The following is a 19748-nucleotide window of genomic DNA, read 5'->3' as shown; positions in this document are numbered from 1 at the left end:
ACTTCCCCAAAAGCTGTCATTCTGTCTGGTTTTTCACACAGCCGGTTGCTAACCCCATTGTGCATGCAGTCCGAATTTCTTTTTAGGAAGTGACTTTGTCAGCGATTACTTCACTCTTCCAGTGTGGACGAGAGCAGGTTGGAGTCTGTATTTAAACAGAGCCATTTACCCACAGGGGTGGTCACAGAACAATGACCCAGCCAGAATGAACTGCGGCATTGAGAGAGATTTGTTCATCAACAGGTTCAGAAATGTTATAATACACTTCTACAGCAAGTGGGCCTGGTACCCAGGCTTTCTGGTGCAGAGGGATGGAAACTAACACTGCACCACAAAAGTTGATGAGTTTCCTCGAGATACCCTTCAGTGTTAATACCATAAGATTTAGGCCATTCAGCCCATTGAGTCTGCTCCACCATTCGATCATGGCTGATCTGATTCTTAACCCACTGTCCTGCCTTCTCCCCGTAACCCTCGATCCCCTTACTAGTCAAGAACTTATCTATCTCTGCCTCAAATGCACTCAACGACTCGGCCTCCACGGCCTTACACAGCCTTCGATTCTCCTCCTCCTCGGATGCTGTGCTTTTCCAGCACCACGCTCTCAACTCTGATAGAAGATAGAACATAGAACATAGACAAATACAGCGCAGTACAGGCCCTTTGTCCCTCGATGTTGTGCCGATCCAAGCCCACCTAACCTACACTAGCCCACTATCCTCCATATGCCTATCCAATGCCCGCTTAAATGCCCATAAAGAGGGAGAGTCCACCACTGCTACTGGCAGGGCATTCCATGAACTCACGACTCGCTGAGTAAAGAACCTACCCCTAACATCTGTCCTATACCTACCACCCCTTAATTTAAAGCTATGCCCCCTTGTAATAGCTGACTCCATACGTGGAAAAAGATTCTCACTGTCGACCCTATCTAAACCCCTAATCATCTTGTACACCTCTATCAAGTCACCCCTAAACCTTCTTTTCTCCAATGAAAACAACCCCAAGTGCCTCAGCGATCCTCATACGATCTTTCTACCATACCAGGCAACATCCTGGTAAACCTCCTCTGCACCCGTTCCAGTGCCTCCACATCCTTCCTATAGTATGGCGACCAAAACTGCACACAATACTCCAGATGTGGCCGCACCAGAGTCTTATACAACTGCAACATGACCTCAGTACTCCGGAACTCAATTCCTCTACCAATAAAAGCCAGTACGCCATATGCCTTCTTCACCGCACTATTTACCTGGGTGGCAACTTTCAGAGATCTGTGTACATGGACACCAAGATCCCTCTGCTCATCCACACTACCAAATATCCGACCATTAGCCCAGTACCCCATCTTTTTGTTACTCTTACCAAAGTGAATCACCTCACACTTAGCTACATTGAACTCCATTTGCCACCTTTCTGCCCAGCTCTGCAGCTTATCTATATCCCGCTGTAACCTGCCACATCCTTCCTCATTGTCTACAACTCCTCCGACTTTCATATCATCCGCAAACTTGCTCACCCAACCTTCTAACCCCTCCTCCAGGTCATTTATAAAAATGACAAACAGCAATGGCCCCAAAACAGATCCTTGCGGAACACCGCTAGTGACGGCACTCCAAGATGAACCTTTGCCATCAACTACTACCCTCTGTCTTCTTCCAGCCAGCCAACTCCTAATCCAAACCTCCAACTCACCCTCAATGCCATACCTCCGTACTTTTTGCAGTAGTCTACCATGGGGAACCTTATCAAACGCCTTACTAAAATCCATATACACCACATCTACCACTTTCCCCTCGTCCACCTCCTTAGTCACCTTCTCAAAGAATTCAATAAGGTTTGTGAGGCACGACCTGCCCTTCACAAAACCTGATCTCCAGCATCTGCAGACCTCACCTTCTCCTTATACGGCCTCAGCAGTACATCCCCGGCTCTTATATTCCAACCCTCTCAAAATGAACGCTGACATTGCATTTGCCTTCCTAACCACCAAACGAATCTGCAGGTTAACCTCAAGAGAATCCTGAACCAGGTCTTCCAAGTGTCCTGGTGTTTCAGATTTTCGAAGGCTTTCCCCCTTTAGAAATAGGTCTGCACCTTTATTTTTCCGACCAAAGTGGATCACCTCGCACTTTCCCACACCGTGTTCCATCCGTGCCGTATATCTGCCCGTTAATCTTCAGCACATTGTGCGCTTTCTGTTCCCCCTCTTCCCCTTGTGTCCCCATGGTTGACTTGTCCTTCCCTCAGTATGATTCTTCTTCCTTGGGCTGAATCCCTGCTATTCCTCCTAAATTACTCCCAGAAACTGTAACCATTCCTACTCGACCTGCTGGGCTCCCCTCCAATTCACTCTGGCCAGTTCCTCCCTCACATCTTTGTAGTGACCTTTACTCAATTGTGATACCATCACGTCTGATTGGCGTATCTCCCTCAATCTCCAGGGAGAATTCTATTGTATGAGGATAGAATCCCCACAGTGTGGAAACAGGCCATTCAGCCCAATACGTCCACACTGATCCTCTGGCCAACATCCCATCCAGATTCACCCCCCCCCCCCCCCCCACCACCATTCCATAACTCTACCTTTCCCGTGGCTAACCCATCTAGTCTGCACATCCTTGGACAATTTAGCATGGCCAATCCACCCCAACCTGCACATCTTTGGACTGTGGGAGGAAACCGGAGCACCCAGAGGAAATCCATACAGACACGGGGAGAATGTGCAAACTCCACACAGACAGTCGCCCAAGGCTGGAATCAAACCTAGGTCCCTGACGCTGTGAGGCAGCAGTGCTAACCACTGAGCCGCTGTGCCACCCTATGGGTTCCTTCACCTTAAGCTCCCTAATCAACTCTACCTCAGTGCACATCATCAAACCTGGGATTGCCTAGTCCCTAATGGACTCTGCCACAAGCTGCTCCAAAATGCTTTGTTGTAGACATTCCACAAATCCCTTTGTTGAGTCACACAGCACCGAAACAGACCCTTTGGACCAACCAGTCCATCCCAACCATGATCCCAAATTAAACTAGTCCTACCTGCCTGCACTTGGCCCACAACCCTCCAAACATTTCTTATTCACTACTTATCCAAGTGGTTTTTAGATGTTGCAACTGTACCTGCATCCACCACTTCCTTTCAAAGTTCATTCCACACACGAACCACTCTGTGTCAAAAACATCTTGGTTTTCCTAGTCGGCCTGCAAGCTGAAGTCCATCATGATGATTGTCATAATGCCTTTCTTGCATGCCTTTTCTATCTCCTGATTTATTTTCTGCCCCACATCCTGACTGTTGCGAGATGGCCTGTACATAACCCTAATGAGGTTCTTTTTTACATGTGGTTCCTCAACCCTACCCACGCCGATTCCGCACCTTCTGACCCTAGGAAGGAGAAGGTATATTTGCTAATTAACCTGTTCAGATATTTCAAAGTTCAAGTGACTGTTTCGAGATTTCCCTCTCTGCCGGTGCTCGGGTGGACTGACGTTGCATTGGACTGTATCAGTTTCCCTTCTCCAGGAGCAATTCAGCAACGCAAAAGAAAAAAAAAAATCAAGGAAGCTCTGATCCAAAACAAAACTGCCATGATTCTTGGATATATTTGAAATGTTGTGGTTGTGTTCGCCGAGCTGGGAATTTGTGTTGCAGACGTTTCGTCCCCTGTCTGGGTGACATCCTCAGTGCTTGGGAGCCTCCTGCGAAGCGCTTCTGTGATCTTTCCTCCGGCATTTGTAGTGGAAACATCACAGAAGCGCTTCACAGGAGGCTCCCAAGCACTGAGGATGTCACCTAGACAGGGGACGAAATGTCTGCAACACAAATTCCCAGCTCGGCGAACAGAACCACAACAACGAGCACCCGAGCTACAAATCTTCTCCCAAACTTTGAATTTGAAATGCAAGACGGAAAATGCGATAACACTGAACAGGTCAGGCAGTGTCAATGGAGAGGAACAGATTGGAACTGGAATAACCCTTTGGAAACAGATGCTTTGGTCCAACCCGTCCATGCCGACCAGATATCGTAAACAGATCGAGTCCTATTTCCAAACCAAAAAAAAATAGAGTTGAGAGTTTGGCGCTGGAAAAGCACAGCAGGTCAGGCAGCATTCAAGGAGCAGGCGAATCGATATTTCAGGCAAAAGCCCGTCATCAGGAATGAAGAGCTCGGAATGTCGACTCTCCTGCTCCTCGGATGCTGCCTGGCCTGATGTACCTTTCCAGCGCCATACTCTCGGCTCTAATCTCCAGCATCTGCAGTCCTCACTTTCGCCGAAAGAAAAATAGGCCTGGCATCTCAGGTCTTGCAATGAACCAATTTCGGGAATCCTTTCAACACAAATGCTCAACATAAGGAAGCGCTTTCATATTTCTAATTTTCAGGTTCAGCTATTTCAGAATAATGGTCATCATCATCGGTGGTCCCTCACAGATGGGACGGACTCTCTCCCACTCTCAGGGGGAGTCGGTAGGTGGCTGTGCAGACCGATGGGCCTACCGCAGGCTCTGTTGCCCTGGGGGCAGAAGGTGGTCATGGGAAGGGGTAGATGGTGGGTGTGGTGTGGGTGTGGCAGCCCGCTCCTTCCCCTGTTTGCTCCCCAGCTTCCGCGTTTTCCCAACGGCAAGTCTCGAGGTTCTCCACGCTATCCAGGACACTCCTCCCCCACTCTGGGACGGTCTCGGCCCAGTGATTCCCAGGTGTCTGTGGGAATGCCACACTTCCCTGAAGGGCTTCCTCTGCCCCACCTGGGGCTCGCCTGCCCTTTCGGAGCAGGGAGTGGAGCACCTGTTCTGGGGGTGGGGGGGTGGCGGTCTCGTGTTGGATGGCGTGCCCAGCCCCTCCTTGCAGCCAATCGGGGAGGGGGGGGGTGTCAGTGCCTCGATGCTGGGGATGTTGGCCTGGTGGCGGACGCTGCTGTTGGTGCGTCTGTCTTCCAAATGGATTGGCGGGATCTTGCCCAGGCAGCGTTGGTGGTCCCACTCCAGGGCGCTGAGGTGCCCGCTGTAGACAGGCCGTGTCTCAGAGCCGTATCGGAGGGCAGGGAGCCCCCACAGCTCTGGAAACTGTGGGCTTGATGTCAGATCTGAGGTCGCTGTCCTTGAACACTCTTTACCTCAGGTGGCCGAAGGCTGCGTTAGCACACTGGAGGCAGTGCTGAATCCCTTCACCAGCCAGGCTGCTGCCGAGCAATTGGAAGTGGTTATAGTGCAATGATAGTGAAACCCCTGTGGTGAATGGAGTGGCTGAGGGAGATAAATCCCAAGCATTGGCAGCAGATGGCAGTGTCGTGAATTGTGGAGTGATGTACTCCACTGCAGACAGCATTTTAACTTCAATACAAACCTTTATTGATACTGCAGCTTATATCTTGCAGTGTATTACTGAATGATCCGCCACTGAGAATTTTTATTAGTTCCAGTGGTCTGGAGGCTGGGTGCTGGCACGGACTTGGGTAAAAAGGTAGTTCAAGTACCTTTTAAAACATTATTATTATGCTGAACTTTTGTTTATTATTCTTCCAATGTTGTACCAAATACTTGAGGATCTGTAGCTAGGTATCTGTCCCTAAGATGATGCCATAAGCAACGATAGTATAAACTTAACGCTCATTCGAGAGCGTGTGACAATAAAGCTAATTCGCGTTCTCATTCCAATGTCAGTGCAACCAACAACCAGGTTGAGCTTTCTCTGTTCGAACGGGACAGAAACACCAGAAGGCGCTCCAAGTACAGTGAGAGTGAAACAGTGAGAGTGAAACACTACCCGAGCAAAAGGGGAAGGTGAATATTGTCCATGCTGAGCAAATCCGAGGAAGTGGTGGGGCACCATGCATTTCTCACACACACAGTTATAGAGTCAAAGAGATGAACGATAATTGAGAGATCAAACAAGCAGTCATAGAGTCATAGAGATATACAACACAGACCCTTCAGTCCAACCTGTCCATGGTGACCAGATATCCCAACCCAATCTAGTCCCACCTGCCAGCACCCGGCCCATATCCCTCCAAACCCTTCCTATTCATGTCCCCATCCAGATGCCTCTTAAATGTTGCAATTGTACCAGCCTCCACCACATCCTCTGGCAGCTCATTCCATACCCGTACCACCCTCTGCGCGAAAACGTTGCCCCTTAGGTCCCTTTTATATCTTTCCCCTCTCACCCTAAACATATGCCCTATAGTTCTGGACTCCCTGACCCCAGGGAAAAGACTTTGTCTATTTGTCCTATCCACACCTCTCATAATTTTATAAGCCTCTATAAGGTCACCCCTCAGCCTCCGACGCTCCAGGAAAAACAGCCCCAGCCTGTTCAGCCTCTCCCTGTATTCAAACCCTCCAACCCTGGCAACATCCTTGTAAATCTTTTCTGAACCTTTTCAGGTTTCACAACATCTTTCCAATGGGAAGGAGACAGAATTGCACACAATATTCCAACAGTGGCCTAACCAATGTCCTTTACAGCCGCAACATGACCTCCCAACCCCTGTACTCAATACTCTGACCAATAAAGGAAAGCATACCAAACGCCTTCTTCACTATCCTATCCACCTGTGACTCCACTTTCAAGGAGCTATGAGCCTGCACTCCAAGGTCTCTTTGTTCAGCAACACTCCCCAGGACCTTACCATTAAGTGTATAAGTCCTGCTAAGATTTGCCTTCCCAAAACGCAGCACCTCACATTTATCTAAATTAAACACTATGTGCCGCTACTCAGCCTATTGGCTCATCTGATCAAGATCCTGTTGTTATTCCTCTGGCAGCCCCTTCCATACATGCACCACCCTCTGCGTGAAAAAGTTAGCCCTTAGGTCCCTTTTATATCTTTCCCCTCTCACCTTAAATCTATGCCCTCTACTTCTGGACTCCTCCACCCCAGGGGGACAGACCTTGTCTATTTACCCTGTCTATGCTCCTCATGCTTTTATGAACCTCTACAAGGTCGCCCCTCAGCTTCCGACGCTCCAGGGAAATCAGCCCCGGCCTGTTCAGCCTCTCCCTGTAGCTCAAACCCTCCAACCCTGGCAACATCCTTGTGAATTTTTTCCGACCCCTTGTCGGGCAGATTTCCTAGCAACAGGCTGGAACCATGAAGAGAGCAGGCAGAAACGTCTCCACAGGGAAGTGGAAAAAATCCAAACAGGTCCGTTGTGCCACAGCAGTTTTTCCCCGGAGAAGTTGCAAATCTGGGAGTTCAGCTGTCGTGAGTGGACTCTCAGAGATCGGAAAAATGGCAATGCTACAAAAGATTGTTTATGACTGAGCAACAGGGAAAATATGCTCACACTTTCAATTTGTTTACAATTTTAAAGAATTAAACCTGAGCCAGTATCCTTATTTTGGAACTGTTCTAGGTTTGCTTTTTATATTTGATGGTTTGGGTGAATTAAAGGGCAGCATCGATTTTGCTGACAATTATGTCATGGATTCCCTACAGTGCGGAAACAGGCCATTAGGCCCAACAACTCTACACCGACCCTTCCGAAGGGCATCCCACCCAGACCCATTCCTCTACCTTTACCCCTGACTAATGCCCCTAACATACACACACCCCTGAACACGATGGACAATGTAGCACGGCCAATTCACCTAACTTGAACAGCTTTGAACTCTGGGAGGAAACCGGAGCACCCGAAGGAAACCCACACAGACACTGGGGAGAATGTGGAAACCTCTACACAGACAGTGGGAGGGAATCGAACCTGAGTCCCTGGCGCTGTGAGGCAGCAGTGCTAACGACTGAGCCACTGTGTCGCCATTAGAGAAATACGGACCCTCAGACCATGTCCCAAATACTGGTGCAAAGTGACATTGTGTACTGTTTAATCCAGCTTAATCTGCTCCCAGGATTAGTCACCAGTTTTGCCACCGAGTTGGAAAAGGTTGATATCAGCATCAGGGCTGAAATCCTGGGAGCTGTTTCCGGTTTTGACCGGAAGGAGGATACTTCCACAAGTTTCTTGAAGATCAGACAGCGTTTTCAAACACGTGGAGGGGAAGGTGATGCTGCACAGTGTATCCTACAACCCTCTGTGCTGCTGGAGCCCTGGCCTGTCACTGGGTCCTTTCTGCGCACAACGCGACAGAGCAATGAGTGCTCAAGACCATAACCCAACTCTACTCCTACTGCATTCAGAAAATCCATGGCCAACACTTTGAAAACCTCTGGGATGCATTGTTGAGATGGCCTTTGCAGGAGTCTCTGAGAAGCAGATTGTGTTCCTCATTTTGGGTTTTTTTTTATGAGTCCGTCACTGGCTAGGCCAGCATTTACTGCCCATCCCTAATTACCCAGAATACAGTAAAGGGTCAACCACACCGCTGTGGTTCTGGAGGACATGTAGGCAGTTTCCTTCCCTAAAGGGCATTAGTGAACCAGATGGGTTTTCCCAACAATTGGCAATGGATCTATGGCAGATTTTTATTGAATTCAAGATTTTCACATATCCTACAGTATGGAAACAGTCCCTTCGGCCCACACCGACCCTCTGAAGAGCAACCCACCCAGACTGATTCCCCCACCTCATATTTATTCCTGACTAATACACCTAACGCTAGTACACACAATTTAGCACAGCCAGTTCACCTAACCTGCACACCTTTGGACTGTGGGAGGAAACCGGAGCACCCAGAGGAAACCCACACAGACGGGGGGAGAATGTGCAAACTCCACACAGGGTAAAAACAATGACTGCAGATATACTGGAAACCAGATTCTGGATTAGTGGTGCTGGAAGAGCACAGCTGTTCAGGCAGCATCCGAGGAGCAGTAAAATCGACGTTTCAGGCAAAAGCCCTTCATCAGGAATAAAGACAGAGAGCCTGAAGGGTGGAGAGATAAGCTAGAGGAGGGTGGGGGTGGGGAGAAAGTAGCATAGAGTGCGATAGGTGAATGGGAGAGGGGATGAAGGTGATAAGTCAGGGAGCACGGTGGAGTGGATAGGTGGAAAAGAAGGTAGGCAGGTAGGACAAGTCATGGGGAGGGTGCTGAGCTGGAAGTTTGGAACTAGGGTGAGGTGGGGGAAGGGGAAAATTCCACACAGCCAGTTGCCCAAGGTAGAAATCGAACCTGGGTCCCTAGTACTGTGAGGCATCAGTGCTAACCGCTGAGCCACCTACAAGTTCCATCATCTGCTGTCGTATTACTTAGGTTTCTAGCTTAACAATGCAGCGACGATACCACTAGGCCATTGCCTCCCCCCGCAACTAGAAAAGGAGATTTGTTTCAGCACAGTCGGCATTTTTCCCAGTTCCTGCTGGGGTTGCTGATAGAACCTGCTAACAGACAGATGATTCCTCCCGGAGCGAGGTTTGCGCGTTCCCACACCCCCCCCCCACTGTCCGAGTGTTTACACCTGCTGCATTTGCACAACTCCTGACTCCAGATCCTGGGAACACCCAGCACCTCCTCAGCAAAACCCTCTGCTGAACGGATTGAGATGTTTCTCTGTTTTGCTGTCGGTCTCTCCACCCCGTCCACCTCCTCCCCTCTCTCCAACCCCAGGCATCGCAGCACCAGGAAGAGTTCCTGGGTCCATTCCTCCCTCCAACAACCCGCCTCCTGGTCGATTGGATGTCGCTGATGAGGTTGACGGAAAGCACGGCAAGTGAAACTGGTAAAAGGAACAGCTGAACACATAGCTCTGCCCGTCGGAGTCTCAGGATAAGGCCCAGGATCAGACCACGGTAGAATCTGTGGCAAGACTTAAGTTTAGTCAGTTGCGGTCAATTGTCTGTGTGGGTCTGACTCGTACTAATGTATGCCGTCATCAAATGCAATAAGTCAATCTATGAACCTGATCTATATCCTGCTGTATCCGTTGACAGCCTAACTCTTAACTCACAACACCGCAAATTTTCACATGCTCTGCAAACTTACTAATCAGGCCATCTTTATCTCCAGGGAGAAAGTGAGGACTGCAAGTGCTGGAGATCAGTCATAGAGATGTACAGCTTGGAAACAGACCCTTCGGTCCAACCCGTCCATGCCGACCAGATATCCCAACCCAATCGAGTCCCACCTGCCAGCACCCGGCCCATATCCCTCCAAACTCTTCCTATTCATATACCCATCCAAATGCCTTTTCAATGCTGCAATTGTACCAGCCTCCACCACATCCTCTGGCAGCTCATTCCATACCCATACCATCCTCTGAGTGAAAACGTTGCCCCGTAGGTCTCTTTTATGTCTTTCCCCTCTCACCCTAAACCTACACCCTCTAGCTCTGGACTCCCCAACTCCAGGGAAAAGACTTTGTCTATTTATCCCATCCACACCCCTCATAATTTTGTAAACCTCTATTAGGTCACCCCTCAGCCTCCGACGCTCCAGGGAAAACAGCCCCAGCCTGTTCAGCCTCTCCCTATAGCTCAACTCCTCCAACCCTGGCAACATCCTTGTAAATCTTTTCCGAACCCTTTCAAGTTTCACAATATCTTTCCGATAGGAAGGAGACTGGAAAAACATGGCAGGTCAGGCAGAATCCAAGGTGCAGGAGAATCGACACTTCTGACATAATGATTCCATTCCTGAAGAAGGGCTCATGCCCGAAACTTTGATTCTCCTGCTCCTCGGATGCTGCCTGACCTGCCGTGTTTTTCCATCTTCATATCCATCTAGATCATGTCAATAAGCCACAAACAACAGAAATTCCAGCACTAATCACTGCGGAACTCCACTGGGATTACAGATCTACTGTCAGAAAAATACCCCTCCACAATTAAGCTCTGTCTTCTATAATTTTGGATCCACCTTATAAATCCACCCGTGGGTCCCATCTTCCGGAGCAGCCTATGCTTAGACTTCTTGACAAACGCTTTCCTAATGACCGTGTAAACATGACCCACTGCCCTACCCTCAATCATCTCCATCACTTTGTTGAAAGACTCGATCTAATTTGGTGACTCAAGAACTTCTCCCGCATAAAAGGCCATGCTGACTATCCCTAATTGGTCCATCATTCTCCAAAGGTGAGTAAATCCTGACCCAAAGAAACTTCTCCGATAATTTCCCTACCACTCGATGCAAGGTTCACCAGCAATTGGATAATTTTCCACATTCAAAAAGTGTGGTGCTGGAAAAACGCAACCGGTCAGGCAGCATCCGAGGAGCAGGCAAATCGACATTTCGGGCTTAAGCCCTTTTTCAGGAATCTGGTGGGGTGGTGTGAGGGGTGGGGGCCAAGGGGGCTGGGAGATAAATGGGAGGGTGGTGGTGGGGCTGGAGGAAGGTAGCAGGGACTGTGAGAGGTAGATTGGGGTTGGGGGGGTGATGGTGATATGTCGGAGAGGAGGGTGGAGAGGATAGGTGGGAAGGAAGATGGACAGGTCAAGAGGGCGGTACTGAGTTGGAAAGTTGGGACTGGGAGAAGGTGGGCAGCACGGTGGCATTTGTGGGCGGCACGGTGGCACAGTGGTTAGCACTGCTGCCTCGCAGCGCCATAGACCCGGGTTCAATTCCCGCCTCAGGCGACTGACTGGGTGGAGTTTGCACATTCTCCCCGTGTCTGCGTGGGTTTCCTCCGGGTGCTCCGGTTTCCTCCCACAGTCCAAAGATGTGCAGGTCAGGTGAATTGGCCATGCTAAATTGCCTGTAGTGTTAGGTAAGGGGTAAATGTAGGGGTATGGGTGGGTTGCGCTTCGGCAGGGCGGTGTGGACTTGTTGGGCCGAAGGGCCTGTTTCCACACTGTAAGTAATCTAATCTAATCTAATCTAATCTAATCTAATCTAATCTAAGGTGGGGGGAGGGGAGGTGGGGAAACTGGTGAAGTCCACATTGATGCCGCGTGGTTGAAGGGTCCCAAGGCAGAAGATGAGGCGTTCTTCCTCCAGGTGTCTGGTGAAATCTACATTGAACAGAAAGTCAAGCTTTCCTCAATATTTAACCTGTGCTCTACCTTCGGTCAGGACAACGGAATGAGCTTTACTCTTTAGAGTCCATTGAAATCCAAGTTTCAATACCTGCTATGCCAGCATTCAAATCAATATCTCCCAGAATTCCCCCAAGGCTCAGGCTAGGGCTGCTCTGGGGCTCTGAGCTCTTTATGGAAGTGGATACTACAGATGCTGGAGATCAGAGTCAAGACGAGAGGGGTGCTGGAAAAGCGCAGCAGGTCAGGCAGCATCTGAGGAGCAGGAAAATCAGACATTTCAGAATTCCTGATGAAGGGCTTTTGTCCGAAACGACGCTTTTCCTGCTCCTCAGATGCTGGCTGAGCTGCTGTGCTTTTCCAGCACCACTCTGATCTTGGCTCTGAGCTGTTTGTCCGAACTCCATGCCATCGCCTGGCCTCACCTCCCCAGCTGAGCTTTACTCCGTAACCTACCCTTCTGTCGAACCAAGGACAATTAGCAGTCCATTAGTGAGCCATTGCCGACTCATGCACGAGATTGTGGAAACATTGCAGCAGAGTTTATGGAAACATTGCAAAAGAGGTGACTCACCCACCAAACTGAGCACTGTAAGTATTTGTAAAAGACCCATCATCCGATTGGTGCACTGAAGCTAAACAAATTTCGAGTGCCTGTGTGGATTTTGTAATGCTTGTGCAATTCCTGTAAAGATCCCGTGACACTGGATGAGAGAAAAAAAACAATTATTTTGATGATGTGGCCACACACAGAAAAGTTTGAGTCTCCCTTTTGTTGTGTCTTAATGTGCCTGAACCGCATAGAACATAGAACAATACAGCGCAGAACAGATCCTTCGGCCCTCAATGTTGCGCTGACCTGTGAACTATTCTCAGCTCATCATCCATGTGCCTATCCAAGGATCGTTTAGATCTCCCTAGAGATTTAAGCATCCAAAGATTTGCCCTCTTAAGGCATTGAGAGAGAGGTGGGCAGAACAGGGGCCGCAGTGCATTAACTAGCCTTTCGTCGCCACTTTAATTTAATCCCCTTCCTCCTTCCTTACCCCTTCTCATTTTTTTTTAAAACTGTTGCCTGATGGGCAGTGCTTTCTTTGTTAAAATTGTCAAACGGTGGAAGATAAGTGCCCAAAAAAAAACCATGAAACCAAGACGTATGTGGGTGGATTACCGCTGGTGGAGAAAGGGAGAGTCAGACAGTTGGCCAGCCTCCCCCTCCCCCTCGGCAGCAGCTGCCCCCAAGCTTCAGCGCGTCCCTCAGCACACAGTCTTGGGATGTGCCAGTCTGCAACACTCAGTCGGGGTCAACTCCTTGCCATCGCCAACCAAAGAGCGTCTTTGACCGAGGTGACGGTCCTCGAGGCACAGTTGATGTTCGTCTCGGTGTGCATCCTGGGGAACAGGAGCTGCTCGGGAAAAACCTCGACACAAACCACTGCATCTCCCTCCAGACTCCCTTTACAAAGGCACACTCCAGAGGGAGATGTCTGACAGTCTCTACCCACCCCACCTCCAACACAGCTGCTTCGAGGGCAGCGTGAGGTGGCACAGACCGACCGGGCGTACATGAATATGGGCAGCACGGTGGCTCACTGGTTGGCACTGCTGCCTCACAGCGTCAGGGCCCCAGGTTCGATTCTAACCTCGGGCAACTGTCTGTGTGGAGTTTGCATATTCTTCCCGTGTCAGCGTGGGTGTGCTCCGGTTTCCTCCCACAGTCCAAAGATGTGCAGGTCAGGTGAATTAGCAGTGCTAAATTGCCCTTGGTGTTAGCTGCATTAGTCAGAGGGGAATGGGTCCGGGTGGGTTGCTCTTCGGAGGGTCGGCGTGGACTTGTTGGGCCGAAGGGCCTGTTTCCGCACTGTAGTGAATCTAACCTAATCTCAGTTTGTGGCTGTCGCAGCAACATCCGTGTGCCACTGTGTGAAGGTAAATGAGGGTCTGTTCAGTTATCGTTTCATGCCTCAACGCATGTCAATAAAGCATGTGTCAGAAATGCATTTGGTTTTGGATAGAGTCAAACTCCAATGTTTGTATGTGTCCTTGATATGCTACTGTGCAGAACCCGAACTATATTTGTAACTGCGTACATGCACAAAGATGTTTTCTTATGAATAATACGTGTTTTTGAAATTAAAAGAAAGCATTCAGGGAAGAATATGGCGACTGTACTGACAGGCACAAGCGTCCATCTGTTTCGAGGAGACGGGATTTGGTCAGCACCCATGTCAGATGTTGGGTGGGGAGGTGAGGACTTGGTGTCAGCTGGGGGTCAGGGGAAGTGACACTGACACCACGTTTACATCTGTGGTTCTTGCGCAAGTCCTCCAATTTTTTTTTCTCTCTCTGGAGCTTTCCCAACTTTTGGTGAACAAATATCCGGCCAGATGGTTACTCGCAGATCCTCCAGCTGAAGGTGGAAATGGAAATTCTGTGACCCCTGTGACCGATCGCTGTTGCTACACTTACCTTGCAGGGTTCAGGAAGGTGCAGTTGTAGGGTCGGCTGCTCGGGAGAACCCAGTGGATGTGTTAAATCCCGAAGTTCACAGGGCACTTGATCAGGTGCCACAGACCAATCAGTGGCACAAGGTCCTGTGGGTGGCTCAGTTGTTGCCACTACTGCCTCACAGCACCAGGGACCCAGGTTCGATCCCACCCTCGGGCCACTGCCTGTGCGGAGTTTGCACGTTCTCCCCGTGTCTGCGTGGGTTTCCTCCGGGTGCTCCAGTTTCCTCCCACAACCCAAAGATGTGCAGGTCAGGATGGATTGGCCCACGCTAAATTTTCCCATAGTGTTCAGGGATGTGCAGGTTAGGTGGGTTGGCCGTGGGGAATGCAGGGATGGGGCGGGATGCTCTTTGGAGGGTTGGTGTGGACTCAATGGGCCGAATGGCCTTTTCCCCTCACTGCGGGTATCTATGATCCTAGAAGGACATGCGATGGAAATAAGGCAGATGAAGGCCTTGCGAAAAGGCAGAGAGCAGGATATAAACGAGTCATTTTCAAGATGGCTGGCTGTTCTGGGGGAATTGACTCAAGGGTCAAAAGAACACAGCAGCTAGGAACAGGATTAAGCAATCCTGCCCTCCTATCGTCTGATATGATAATGGCTGATCTCAACTTGGCCTCAACTCCACTTTCCCGCCTCCTCTCCGCGACCCTTCAACCGGTTATGAATTTAAGACCTGTCTCCTTAAATTTATTCAGTGTCTCTGCGTCCACTGCATTCTAGGTTAGTGTAACCTACATTTTCAAGTGTCTTTGAGGGAAATAATTTCCAGCCTATCTCTATTTTAAATCTGCTACCCTTCAACCTAAACCTGTCCTGTATTGCCCCATGAGTAAACAGCCTCTTTCTCTCTCTCTCTCTACTTTGTCAATTCCCTTTAGCATCACCTCAACTCGATCTCACCCCATTAAATGCTGGGGACTCCACACAATTTACAATCTACATTCATTACTTAAGAGGAGGGACTGAGTCTATTGTGGTTGACACAGAGTTAGGTGGGAAATTGAACTGGGAGGGGGACACAATGTCTTGGCTTTTTTTTTTAGTTTGACAGGGAGGTAAGGACTCAATCTTCCCCCGAAGGCAAACTATGAGCAGGCTGGCACCCAATTCATTTTCCTTAAACTCCTTCACAGGATGTGGGAGCAGTGGACGAGACCAGATTTATTGCCCATCCCTAATTGCCGAGAGGGGCAGCGGAATTGAATTGAATTGAACTGAATTGTCAAACGAGATCAGCAAAGAGTTTAGAAATTGCCACTGACAGTGCCATCTTAGTGTCAACTATGGAGGATCTGTATGTGATCGAGAGTGACATGGGGGCTAGGCCTAATTTAAGGACAGCAGTTTTCCTCCCTAAAAGGTGTCAGCGAATCAGACGGGTTTTTATGACGATGGATGGCATTGGTCTAGCTTTCTTTTTCATTCAAAGAATTCTATTGAGTTTCAAATGTCACTGGGCTACTGTGGTAGCTTTTGGAGTTAAGGCCTGAAGCAGGCAGGTGGCACCTGTTCAGTTTGGGATTTGAATTTGAATGGAATTTGTTGTCACGTGTACCGAGACGTATTGCTTTGTCTCGCCAGCAATACAGGCAGATCACAGAGTTAAGTGGCAGAGATAAGTAAATAATAGGGAAACAGCGACAAAAACAAACACACAGGTACAGGTGAATGTTAAGAGTTTGTGAGTCCATTCAGTATTCTAACAACAGGAGGGTAGAAACTGTTTTGAAACCGGCTGGTGTATGTGTTCAGGCTTCTGTACCTTCTCCCCAATGGTAGAGGTTGTGGAAAAACATTGCCAGGGTGGGATGGATCTTTGAGCATGCTGGCGGCCTTTCCTTGACAGCGGGCCTGGTAGATGGAGTCTATAGATGGGAGGTTGGCCTTTGTGATTGTCCGGGCCGAGTTCACCACACTCTGTAACCGTCTCCGATCTTGAATGGTACAGTTGCCGTACCAGGTACTGATACATCCAGACAGGATGCTCTCGATGGCGTACCGATAAAAGTTGGCAAGGGTATTCACCGTCATGCCAAATTCCCTCAGCTGCCTGAGGAAGAGACGTTGTTGGGCCTTTGTAGCCAGTGCATCCACATGAAGAGTCCAATAAAGCTTGTTGTGGATTGTGGTCGGCACAGACTGGTTGGACTGTGCCATGTGACTCGACGAGATTAATTTGGGTTTCTGGATGGCTAGGCCAGCGACATTACTGCTATGCTTTCCCCTTGGCCAATCTGAAGCCAGGGAGTACCACCGAGGCCCCCTTATAACATGCCCAGCTCCGCTCCCTCCTCAGCGACAGATCCAATTGTGTACAAACGTGACAGGGCAGGCTGATTCCTGGGAAGCAGGGCTTGCCTTATGAGGAAAGTTGAACACGAGAATTTAGGAGAGTGAGAGGAGATAGAGTCATCGAGTCCTACAGCACGGAGACAGGCCCTTTCACCCAAACTGGTCCATGCCAACCAAAATGTCCGCCCATGCTAACCCCATTTCCCAGCGCTTGGCCCACATCCTTCTCAACCTTTTCTATCCATGTATTTGTCCAAATGCCTTTTAAATGTTGTTAATGTACCTGCCTCAACCACTTCTGCTGGCAGCTCATTCCATATGCGTACCACCCTGTGTGTAAAAAAAGGTTGCCCCTCAGGTTCCCTTTTATTCCTCCTCCTCTAACCTTAAACTGATGCCCTCTAGTCCTCGATTCCCCAACCCTGGGAAAAAGACCGAGTGCATTCACCCTATCCATGCCTCTCATGATCTTATACACCTCCAGTAGATTCCCCCCCCAGTCTCTTACGCTCTAAAGAAAAAAGTCCTAGCTTCTCCAACCTCTCCCTATAACTCAGACCGTCCAGGCAACTCCTTGTAAATTTCTCTTGCACTCTTTCCAGTTTAATAACATCCTTCTTATAACAAGGTGACCAAAACTGAAGACGTTACTCCAAGTGCGGCCTCACAATGTCCTGTACAACTGCAACATAACTTCCCAAATTCTATACTCAGTGTGCCAAAAGCCTTCTTCACTGCCCTGTCTATCTGAGACTCCACTTTCAGAGAACACCGCACTTGAATTCCAAGAGGCGTAAAATTCATATCAAACTTCGATTAGGCCACAGGTGAGGGAAACCTCTAGGATCCAGACATTCCTGATGAAGGGCTTATGCTCGAAATGTTGACCCTCCTGCTCCTCGGATGCTGCCTGGCCCTCTGTGCTTTTCCAGCAACCCCACACTTTTCGACTCTGACTTCTCCACTGTCTGCAGGCCTCACTTTCTCTCTGGAAGAGATTTTTTCTTAGATTAGATTATATTACAGTGTGGAAACTGGCCCTTCGGCCCAACAAGTCCACACCGACCCGCCGAAGCGCAACCCACCCATACCCCTACATTTACCCCTTACCTAACACTACGGGCAATTTAGGGTGGCCAATTCACCTGACCTGCACATCTTTGGACTGTGGGAGGAAAGCCACGCAGACACGGGGAGAACGTGCAAACTCCACACAGTCAGTCGCCTGAGATCTCAGGCGCTGTGAGGCAGCAATGCTAACCACTGTGCCACCGTGCCGCCCACGACAGGGGAAGATACTGAGAGGACATTGGGAATCTAAAATGGGGGCGTGTGTGTGTGTGTGTGGGGTGGGGATGCAACTTTAAAATTACCTGTTTAAGACCGAGGTGGGCTGAATTTTATTTTTCAACCATGTTAGAGGAATTCTTTGCCCTGAGAGCTGTGGAGACTGCCCTGTTGAGTCGGTCTCAAACTGAAGTACAGGTTTGACCAGCGGCAGGCTGGTTCAGTGGTTAGCACTGCTGCCTCATAGCACCAGGGACCCGGGTTCGATCCCAGCCGCGGACGACTGCCTGTGTGGAGTTTGCACATTCTCCCCGTGTCTGCGTGGGTTTCCTCCCAAAGACATGCAGGTTAGGGTGGATTGGCCGTGCTAAATTGTCCCATAGTGTTCATGGGACATGTAGGTTAGGTGCATTAGTCAGGGGTAAATGGAATAGCGTAGGTTAGTTGGGCTTCAGATTGGTATGGCAATGGGGTAGGGGAATGGGTTTGGGTGGGTTACTCGTCAGAGGGTTGGTGTGGACTTGTTGGGCTGAAGGGCCTGTTTCCATAGGGATACAATGATTCAACAAATGGAGTTGAGGGAGGATGTGGGAAAGTGGTGTTGAGGTCACATGCATGTCAGCTATGGACTCTCTCTGGCAAGCCTGAGGAGCCGATTGGCCTGTGCCCTGCTCCTCATTCTTCTACAATGGGGGCTCCCTCAATTTGGAGGCAGCCATTTTCAGAATATCCTTCCCCTTTGGCAAGGGCCAGAGAGACAGGAAGGGCTCAGAGACTGGGAGGGTAAACTCTCCGATGGGGGTGACAGTGAAGATTGCAGGTGCTGAGGGACCCCTCCGTGCATCACTGAGCCTCTGGAAGCGATGGCCTCCCTCAAAGATGGGTCTTTCATCGCATCTCTGTGGGACGCCAATGGGCTACAACACGGACTCAACCTCTTGGATGCTCGGGGGATTACACGGTCACTTAAAGCACACCTCCCGCTCCGGAGACTGGACTAACCAGCTCCGCAGGTCCCCATGCTCACAGGAGGGCCTCTCACCAGCGCAACTTAGGCAAGGCCGTTGAAGGTGCCATACAAATGCGGATCTACCTCCTGTCTAAAAGGGAGGCGAAGGGGGTTTGGTTTTAGCTGGCGGGTTTGGTTAGGTTGTGAGATGGGAAAATGAGAAAGGGTGGGACAACGGGCAGAATCAAGCCACTCAGAGCCCCCATCCCACCATGGGATTTGTGGAATATCCATTAGGCTCATGACTGGCATTTGACTTGCTGTCAGGTAACAAGGATGTCAAAGTAGAGGCATTGCACAAGAGTGTGAGAGGCACGAATGAGTCATTACACTCCACCTACAGCCTGCACTGCTGAACCACAAAGGCAAATTATCCCGAAGAATTCATTTCCTGGCTTTACCTTGTAATTCATCAGAGCCACCTTTTCACATGACGTAGAACTCACCCAGGTTTCCATGAGCAGGGATTGGACAGCCTGCCGGGGAGGGGAGGGGGGTGGAGGGTGCAGGGTGGTACAGGGAGAGACAGTCTCTGGAGGTCAGACCACCACTCAGCCCCCACCCTCCATGGGCAGGTCTCAGTTCCAGCAGCCAGCTTCAGATCCCAGTCAGAAAATCAGCCTCCTGCTGGGGCACTAGGGGAGTGGTGGGGTCCCAACTGCTGGGGTGCTGGGGCGGCGGTTCCTCTCCTGCTGGGTTACTGGGGGAGGGAGTCTGTCTCCTGCTGGGGTAGTGGGCTGGAGTCCCTCTCCTACTGAGTTACAGGTG

The 19748-nt window shown here is 49.8% G+C and overlaps 1 protein-coding gene across 2 annotated transcripts in view; it reads right to left on the bottom strand.

Moving 5' to 3' along the window:
* Nucleotides 1–19748, bottom strand: part of LOC122541335 (torsin-4A-like) — a 75525-nt gene that overhangs the window by 44618 nt on the left and 11159 nt on the right. The window contains exons 2-3 of one of the 2 annotated variants that reach the window (XR_015753068.1): nucleotides 12453–12582; nucleotides 9464–9701 (exon numbers count right to left, since the gene is read on the bottom strand). The gene's annotated coding sequence lies outside the window, so the exon portion shown is untranslated. Of the gene's footprint in view, nucleotides 1–9463; nucleotides 9702–12452; nucleotides 12583–19748 lie in introns of those variants that run through there. The other variant, XM_087979479.1, reaches the window with a different exon arrangement.

This window comes from Chiloscyllium plagiosum, unplaced genomic scaffold (assembly GCF_037043375.1).
Source record: "Chiloscyllium plagiosum isolate Xiang-an unplaced genomic scaffold, Cpla_swu_hap1 HiC_scaffold_35, whole genome shotgun sequence".
In the NCBI taxonomy this organism is placed as follows: Eukaryota; Metazoa; Chordata; class Chondrichthyes; order Orectolobiformes; family Hemiscylliidae; genus Chiloscyllium; species Chiloscyllium plagiosum.
Note: the sequence above shows the minus strand (reverse complement) of the source record. Positions and strands in the feature narration are given on the sequence as shown.